Here is a 9,493-nt window from a genome sequence, read left to right on the forward strand (position 1 = left end):
TTTTAATTATCGCTAATAGAGACACTTCCGGTTGACGTCTTCACCACCAACAACAACAAAACTCAGGTATTCGAGAAAGATGGCGAACGAAGAGCAATACGAAGCTACGTCCCTCTACATTTAATTTGTGATGAGAATGCTTATGGCACAAAAGACGCATTCTCCATCGCATTTATTTCTTTCCGACGGCGACGACAACAACAGTAATATCGCTTCCTTCGACTTCCGGGTGACTATTCCAGGAAAAAATCTCGAGCATGCATCCGATCCACTGCCGTCTACATTCAGTCTACATTTGGATCGAGTTATCTCGGGGTCTTAATCCGATCGCGAATAACCCGATCAGATCCGTTTTTTTTGTCAGATTAAGGTGTCTACATGAACTGAATAACTCAATCTTATTGTAATTTAGCCATTAATCCGATCCGATGGCACTCAAGTAACCCCACAGACTGACTCCCGAAAGTTCAAGTTTTTTGTTTTTTTTACATATGCGATTGCAACAGCACAACTTTGTAACAAGAATGCCTGAATGAAAGAACACTTCTCCGTTTTAAATCATCATTCTTTTAAAGCATACGAAAAGCAACAAAGTCACGCAACAGAATTGAAATCATTCACGCCGCAGGAATGTTCCGACATTGCAGAACAGTTCAATAATCTGCCTGCTGCTGATAGCTATTAACCGTCTTAAGACTATGGATTTAGCCTTAATTGCAACTTTCTTGGGGACCTCTAATCATTAACAGCCTAGTCCCAGAGGTAGTTCCCAAATTTTGTGTCTGTCATGGAAATCAGTCTGTTTTAAAGCTACTACAGTTAATGCATCTTGGCTTGGCAGCTATCACAAGAAGCATCACTCATGCAGACAACTTCTTCATAGCTGCTGCCAACGTCAAGTTTCCTGTCACTGGCATTAGTCAAACCACTGATATAAAGAGAGGTTCTTTAAGGACAACCTCATAAATACCTTTAACACTGCTTATTCCCTCCTCCTGCCAAACAGCCACAGGGTTCTAAATAAAAGTAGATATGCCAAGTGAGCTGGCAGGAGGAACAATGCTCTCAGTAAGTTCCTCAGTGATCTAGGCCATGGGGCTGGGGGAGGAGGGGGGGCAAATTAAAGAAGAAAAATGGCCTGAGAGGGCTTAAGGTAGTGATTTACAGCCTAGAGTTCCAGTGAATTCATCATATATTAAATGCATCAGTTCATTTACTTCACAGACTGGGAGCCAAGACACGTTTTTTTTTTTTTTTTTTTTTGCTGATTGTGTCTCTGCCTAGATGGGAAATTGAATGGTGAATGTCTGGAGTGCTTTTCGTGGGAGAGCTTCGACTGCTGCCGCTTCGTCTCCCTCGCTCCTCATGCTGACTTAATTTCTCATTGGCTGCCCCTGAAAGAAAAGTATTCAATAGCACTTCAGGAGTTTTTTTTTATCACGACCAATTAAAAAAAAAAAACTTTGCAGGAACGATTAACCAGAAGCAGTTTTGTGTTGAACACAGAAGAGACTCACTGCTTTAAAAAGACTTCTTAGTTCGGTTTTGATGTAAGCTGTATAAATAAGGTAGTGAGCCATCCAATATCACATTTGGAGAACTGTACACGCATTCCATCTTTACGTGTCTCATTCGTGTTGCTACCGGTCTTTACTATCATCACAGCGTAAGCTCCATGTTCAGGTCCGTTTTGCTCAAGAGCCACAGCGAGTTATGAAATACAACTCCTGTGGCCTTATTTGTGATTTCAGCACTTCATCCCTGTGTGAAAACAAATGTGTCCTGTTCGTTTGCCGCGCTGCATGTTTGGCGGGGAGAGGCTGTTGGCACTTTTTCCGGCAACGGTCTACGACTGGAGAACATATTGAGAGCAAGGACTGAAGGGAAGTGGATGGCCAAGCACAAGCATTAGCTTACAGGCTCATAAAAAGTCAAGGCCATTGATTGAGTTTCCAACAAAAACAATATCCAGTGATGGAAAGCGTGTGTAATTTGAGGTTAATCTCTGGGGGAAAAAAATTATATTTTGGGGAAATGCCTAAACAGACACCAACCTGCTGCTTATGCTGATATACTTATTTCCTAGACAACAGAGCCAACAGCAACAACCCATCCAACGCCTTGAGAAAAGATTTATGCTCAACATCACTCATTACCGCGTAATTTTGATTAGCGCTGCCCTCACCGACGGTCCAAAGACGCAGAACTCAGCACTTTAGCTGGGGCTGCTGGGCTTCGAGTAATGAAGCAGTCAGACAGCCTCCTCACCTTTTGTTTGTCCACTGATGGAAGTCTTCTTTGGCCCAGCTGCGTCTCCATGGAAGTGGCACCTTGAGAGGCTCCCCCCCACCTCCTCACCTCAGTCTCCCTGTTCCCACCAAGTTTTTTTTCATCACATCTCAGTGTGTGGCAGTAGCTGCTGTGAAACACCAGCCACTGGCGCAGAGCCCAGATGGCATTTTTCTCCCAGCACAACTTTTATCTGAGCATAAAACACAGGCCAACGAGGGCAAGGCTCCCAGAAAGCACCATTAAATGCTAACTGAACAGGCAGCAGTTTGAAATCCCTTCTTTACCATCAGCTTATTCTGAAACCTGACTATAAAGAGGTGCTTGTTAATTGATATTCAGTTCAAGGGGGGGTTAAAGACCCACATGGACAATGATGTTAAATATGTGTTCCGAATGGGTATGCAAAGAATGCTCTCCCCTGCTTTCTATTCATGCGATGGCTGCAAATTGCCGGCAGCGTGAACTTGGAATGGTCTGTGCTCTGAGAGGTATTTGCCTGAATCAGCCCCTGCAGCTGCAGAGGTCTGAGCTCCCACTGTGCGTTTGTTTTTCTTATGTATCGCACATTTCTTAAGTCGGAATCCAAATGCTAAGTCAGCCAGAAAGTCATTTCACGTTTTGAGAGGGGAAGAAAAGATCGTGCAACATTTGTTCACATCAAAGTTGAAATCGTGTGTCGTTTACTTCGACCATCTATCAAAATCCAAGTGCTTTAGTGACCTCCACTGAGGTAAAACAGCAGGATGGAAAGTGTGTGTGCCGAGGACGGGGTCAGACTGCTTCCTTTTTGGATTTTTATCACTGTAGGCTAAGCTGTTAGTTACAGATAATTTATTCTAACCTGGAGCGCACAGAGCAATGTCAAAGGCAAACACGAGCAGATAAGTAAATCGAAGGGGGTTGAGATAGAGTGGAAAATACGAATAAAAAAAAAAAGGCCTGCAACAAATTCCCCAAAAAGCTGGGATGACAGCACTGCATCAAGCACAATCATTCATCAACACAGGACATACCCACGTGGGCCAGAGTTTACCGTGTGAGACTTCCCAAAGTCTAAATCTGATATGATATGTACATCCTAACACCAAAGGGACTAAATATATGATGAAATATCAACTCTAAAAGTAAAGAGTTATTTAAACTCTTAAATGAAGTGTAATCAGGGCTCAGGCACGAACATCTGGAGTTTATTCTAAAGGCCGAAATTTGCTGTAAGCCTACAAACATTTTTGTAAAACTGGGGAAACGGGTGCCAGGGAAAGTAGAGAATTTAATCCACTTTTACAACAATCCACTTAACTAAGGTGATATTTAGAGCCCTCCGGATGTGTCATGACTTCACAAAGATGAATATTTTATCTCATAATTAAACTGTTCAATTCAAGCTGAATCCTGTTAATATCCTGCTAAAGTGAGATCCAATTAGACTCTGGACTAAAGCTAGACTTATGAAAGCAAAAGAGGTTGCGATTATACGACAAACTGAAGAGTTATAACTGAGAAACAGATCAAGTTCTCCATCTTCTTTAGACGTGTCTGTAGGGTATAGATGTGAACATTCTGCGTCTCACCGCCGAGCCCAGTTTTGGGAATGGTTTGTTATTTTGTATTAAACGCTGCTACCCATCTTATTTGTATAATTGAATCCACTTTCCATTAAACGTGGAATAATGAGGGACTTGCAAAGATCGACAGTAGTGGGTGAACTGTGAGGTTTCCACAGTGGGGACATTACAAAGTTGATTGAAATTTATTGGGGGAAATTTGCGTGGGGTAGAGACTTGTAGTTAATGAGGCCCCAGAAACTCCTGCAGTAATCGTTCCCTAAGAAACAATAGTGGAGTATTATTATAACAGCCACAGGATACCTGGTTGGCTGGAAATGCTTGTGCTGGAATGAATACACAGCTGGATTTTCTCTCCCGTCTGTGTGAATAAAAAAATGATCCATCTGCAGCACATTGCGAGGCATTTTTCAACAGCAAATCCTTCTCTTAACTCCAACAAAGCTGCTTGCTCGATTTACAAGACATAAGATGAAAGTATTTACTGAAAAAAAAAAAAGAAAATCCAACTCAGATCTGAGGTTTGAAGTATTTGAAGATTTTTTTTTTTTTTTTTTCTTAAATGATGTGGTCCTGAGCAGGTCTGAAAATAAAATAGGTTTAACCTAAGATGAACATTAAAACCTGACAAATTACACAGTTTCATTATTTACTTGAGAAAAAAATGCCAAAATGCAGAAGCAGTGCATGGAAAAACTAAGTACACCCCATGCTGCAGTAGCTTACGGAACCCACGATAGCAGCAATAAAGTGAAATATTTTTTTAAGTGAGCTCTGGACTTTGAGTGGACCTTACATTCTCCATTCTTTTCTTTTTAAGACATTCTTGTTCAGGTCCTTTTTGCAATTGTGCTGTCGTGAACTTTAAGACTTAAAATGCTAAGCGAGGCCAGTAGAGTCTGAGATGTGATGGAAAGACTGACAGTCTGAAATGTTTTCCACTCGTGAACAATCTTTCTCTCTGCAGAATGATGGACTCCAAATAGTTTGAAAATGAACCTTCTAACCCTTCCCAGATTGATGGGCAGCAACAGTTGCTTCTCTAAGGTAATTGCTTGTATCTTTCCTCCTTGGCATCGTGTTAACACACACCTGAATGCCCCAGACCAACAAAACTTCTGCTTTTACAGAGGTGCTCACACCTGTTGCTGAGCAACCAATCAAGTTGTTTCGATAAGCAGCTCCCGGCTGCTACTTCCACTCTAAATTCCTATAAAAACAGACTTGGTTTTTCACTCAAAGCTTCTGCATTTTGATTTAGTTTTTGTTAAACGCATAATGGCATGTGGTAATATGTCATGAGTGGTTGTTAATCTGAGGCTGTATTTTGCTAACTTTAAAACCTGGTAACGATCAGATTTTTGGTTTGTTGTGTCCTTACACGCACACAAAACCCCTTTAGAATTGAAAGCAGGGGTGCTTTCTTTTTCACGGCGTTCGATGGGACTCCCAGTAAGCACAGTATTATTATGCAAATAAATAAGTGCGCATACTTTCTGCTTGGCTCTGACAAAGCTTGAGCGCTCAAGGCGATGTCTTAAGTAATTCCAGCCTGCATGGTTGCGAGCTTAGATCGTAGCATCAGACCTGGTACGTCAGAGATGACAGATATGTCATTTTAATTTACAGCAGAAGCCCAGGAACAGCTTTATAATTGTTCCCAGGTAACGCAGAGGTTCAGCGTGTAGCTGTTGCGTTGGCCAGCTTTTCATCCAATATTTTACAAAAGTTGTAAATCCGTCTTATTTAACAAGTCTGAGTTTATGCTTCTGTTTATGGTGATTATCGAAGTCGGCTGCCCGTAACATCGCTCACAGGGAGGAAATCGTTGCTTTTAAAACAAATACCAGTGCATCAGAAATGGCGAGCGTTTGTTTTTGTTTTCTTATTCTGTCAAAAGCTCATTAAACACATTAAACTAAAGTTAGTATTTCAGGCGTCTACAAGTGCAATTTGTGGAGAGTATGCCATGCATTTCACCCATATCCTTAGGGAATTATCCACTTTTGATGTTTATTCAGTATATCCATTTGTGGCTTTTTATGAACAGTATTCAGGAAGCTTGGAGCAGAAAGGATAAAATGTCACAGCTTAGCAGCTGAGGTGAGACCTCAGGCAAGTTTGCAGGAGCCTCGTCAGCTTTAGACATGGATGAAACTGAGGCATAGTCCTGGGCACCTGCAACACTGGCCTCCCGATACTCTCAGAGCTAAACGGTTCATGCTAATAAAGACATTATAGTAGGTGACAATTCTCCCACCAAGGAGCAGCAATGCCAACACTCACACTGGCCAACCCTGCGATGTTCAAACATCGAACCGTTTCATATGGCAGTTGTAGGGTGGATCAGAGACTCAGACTTTTGACTGATACGGAAGAATGTTTCCTCAACAATTAAAGGCACAACTGTCAATCTGCACCCTGAATGTTAGTCCAGGGGAGTGTTAACGTTAATTCAGGGGAATGAGTCAAATGTATCCACACAGGTGTTCAAAATGAAAAGGTACAAGCTGTTTCAGGTGCCCGACATCAAGAAACGAACAAGAAAAAAGACGAAAAGTGAAATCAAGACATAGGTAGTGTTGTATTGTGTTTTATCGCTTTTTAATCACAGTCAGTGTAAGAACATCCATCTATCCAGCCATCTTTTTCCCGCTTATCAAGGGACCGAATAGCCCTCAACAGAGACTTCTGTTCCAGGCACATGCAGCACCCACAAAGCATGTGTAGACTAGATTCAGTCAGAGCCTCCTTTCCATCATAAACCCTATTTGTGGGTTCCTCCCCCCCCCCAACTGGTAGACGGTTTTAAATGGAGATTAAGAAAGGACTTTCAACTTGCTGACAAGTTGAGACAATTTTTTCCTCATCAATAGTTCTTTTGTGCTGGTGAATGTGTGCTTTGGAGTGCTGATGCTTCAAGTTCCAAGATGCTGAGCTCTAAACTAGCGGGTGCTACTTTCTACGCCTCCACTAACAGATGCTGCGAAGATTTAAAAAGAAAAAAAAAGTTTAACGTCTGTTTATTGATATATATTTATGAAGATGTTCTAAATTCACCAACAAAGGAAACACGGGGTGTATAAACGGCACTCCCTCAATTCAAACTTCATTAACGAGGTCATAAAATGCAAATATTAGACCAAGTTTTGTATCATATTCTTTAATCTTTCTGCAAACGTATTTTGATTACACATGTGATCACCGTTTCAAATAAGCACCATATTCATTGCATATACAATTAGATGGACTTGGCAGAAGAGTTTCTATTGACTCAGCTGTTTGCCCCCGAAACAACTGCAGGTCATGAATTGGGTCTGTGGGGCTTCAAATTTGTATGGAGTTGGAACACAAATTCAAACCGCTCATTAAGCCCGTCCATCAGTATCATAGACTGTATAAACTGACACTGTTTCCACTCTATAATCATGGCAGAGCTTTGGCTTCATGCCCCACTTCAAGTCACTAGAAATAATGAGCAAAATTAGGGGATGCCACTGCCAAAAATGATAATTAATGCCCCATAAACATTTGCAATCCAACAAGGTCCACTTAGACGGGACTATCAAAAGGCCAACTCAAAGGTGGTTACACGCAAACCACTCACGCACACGCAGGCGAGCAGATGAGAACTCCTGCACATTTTTTTTTTGGAAAACAAGGGTGAAGCAAGGACAAAACACAGATCTCCAACTCGTATTACACGTCAAGTCTTACGACAATGGGTAAATACTCAAAACACAGAGGTGGATTATTGATCTTCGGATAGATGTGGCTCACCAAGGGGCGCGAGTCTCGAATGACACAGTCTAGTTGTTCAGGCGAGGATGGATCGGCTAACGAGGGCAAGAGTCTGAAAACCGCTTCAGCTCAGAGAAAACATATTACCATACAAATAATAGACTAAAAAAAAAGGTTCCTTCTTTGATTTGAAGAATCTCCCTCAGCCTGATTAGCGGCAAGAGTGAACACAAGCTTTGGACGGACTCTGGAACCTAAGCAGGGACTGTGTGGGCCTCTAACCAAAGAGGGCAAAGGAGGAAGAAACAACTGTAGCAGACGAGCTGTCAAGCAGCAGCCAGACATGAAGGAATGTCAAAGCGACTTTGATTTGTCAAAAGTGTCAGCCAAGGTCAACGAGAGATGGTGTGAATGCTAGCAGCTTGTCGGTTAGGGCCAAAGTGTCTAATAGAAAGGGGGGGAAAAAAAGGGGGGGGCTATCACTTTTATATACAGCTCAATCAATTCATGTCTCATCTGATTGGTGGACGGACAGACATGTGGTTAAAGCAACAGGTCACTCCAGGTCTCTCTTACAACCCCCGATCCCAAAGACAACAGAAAGCTATGATTTACAAAAGGCATAAATCAATATTTTATTCACAATAGCACATGGAAAACGTATCAAATGTTGAAAGTGAGACATCTCACCGTTTCCAGAAAAATACAGCGTCCCAAAGAGGTCGGTCGACAGCGGCTGGAAAAGTGAGCGGTACTTTAAACGGAGACGGAAGAACGCGTCGCAAGCAGTACGGTTAAACGGGTCAGTAACACGACGGGGTGCAAAAAGAGCACCAAGAGAGGCAGAGACTCTCAGGAGGAAAGCCTTTCACCAGCTGAACCACGAACAACGGCAACAAAGAAGGTCCAGGACTGCTGGGCAGCTAGAATCCTAAATCAGACAAAACTCCTCTCCCAAAGATCCAGCAGCTGGTCTCCTCACTCATACGCGTTTCTCCTCTTTACTTTGAACATGTTGCATTGAAAAATGTTGGGTAGCGGAGCTTAAGGTGGAAAGTTACATTTTTTTCAAGGGGCAGCAGAGGCCAACTAATCCAATCGTCTAATTGTGAATCTGATCTTGTGACTGATTGACGTTAGTTCCAAGCATGAGGCCCGTTCATTACAGCAGAGCATCCCGTCCAAACCCACCCCGCACACCGGTGTTAAAGGACGCTCCACAGCCGTAAACATGTCCTAACTTGTTTTTTTTTCCCCAGAGTTCTTTGTTGCCATCAAATTCTAGATCGGATATTCTTCATGTAGTACTAAAACGTCTCAATTTCAACATCTTAAATGCTTTCTTTATGTTCTACTGTGAATGGAATTTCCGCTTTTCAGCGCTTTTTGCAAATCGTTGCATCCTGTCTTTATTTCATTTTTTTTTTTTGCAATATCCAGCCTGGAACAAGCTAAAAGATTAAGGTGGATTATTTTCAAGGGACTTTTCTCTGAGGTGCAGCTTGGAGAATAAGAAAAAGAAAAAAAAGTCAAGAAAAAGCACTTATTTATATTCCAACTTTACTGCTGGACCCTGATGACCTCTCACAAAGTAGCCGTTTCCTGCCGTCAGCTTCTCGCTGCTAGTAGTGATCCATGCTTCTGGAAAGTAGCATTACTCAAAGGACGGATGCTTTAAAAAAATTTAAATAAATTTAAAAAAATCACATGATGAAAAAGCCTAAAAGCAGCTGCTATTTTAGGTTTTTTTTCTTCTGTCCATCATGGAGTCTGCACCACCGCGTTAATGAAAGCCTCCTACAAATAACCCGTAAAAAGGCAGTTGGGGCATCACAGCAGTGAGGTCTGCTCTTAACTCGCCTGTCTAGTTGATGTTTTCCGTCTCACGTCAAGAC

Source organism: Leuresthes tenuis, unplaced genomic scaffold (genome assembly GCF_036924035.1).
Source record: "Leuresthes tenuis unplaced genomic scaffold, fLeuTen1.0.hap1 SCAF_21, whole genome shotgun sequence".
In the NCBI taxonomy this organism is placed as follows: Eukaryota; Metazoa; Chordata; class Actinopteri; order Atheriniformes; family Atherinopsidae; genus Leuresthes; species Leuresthes tenuis.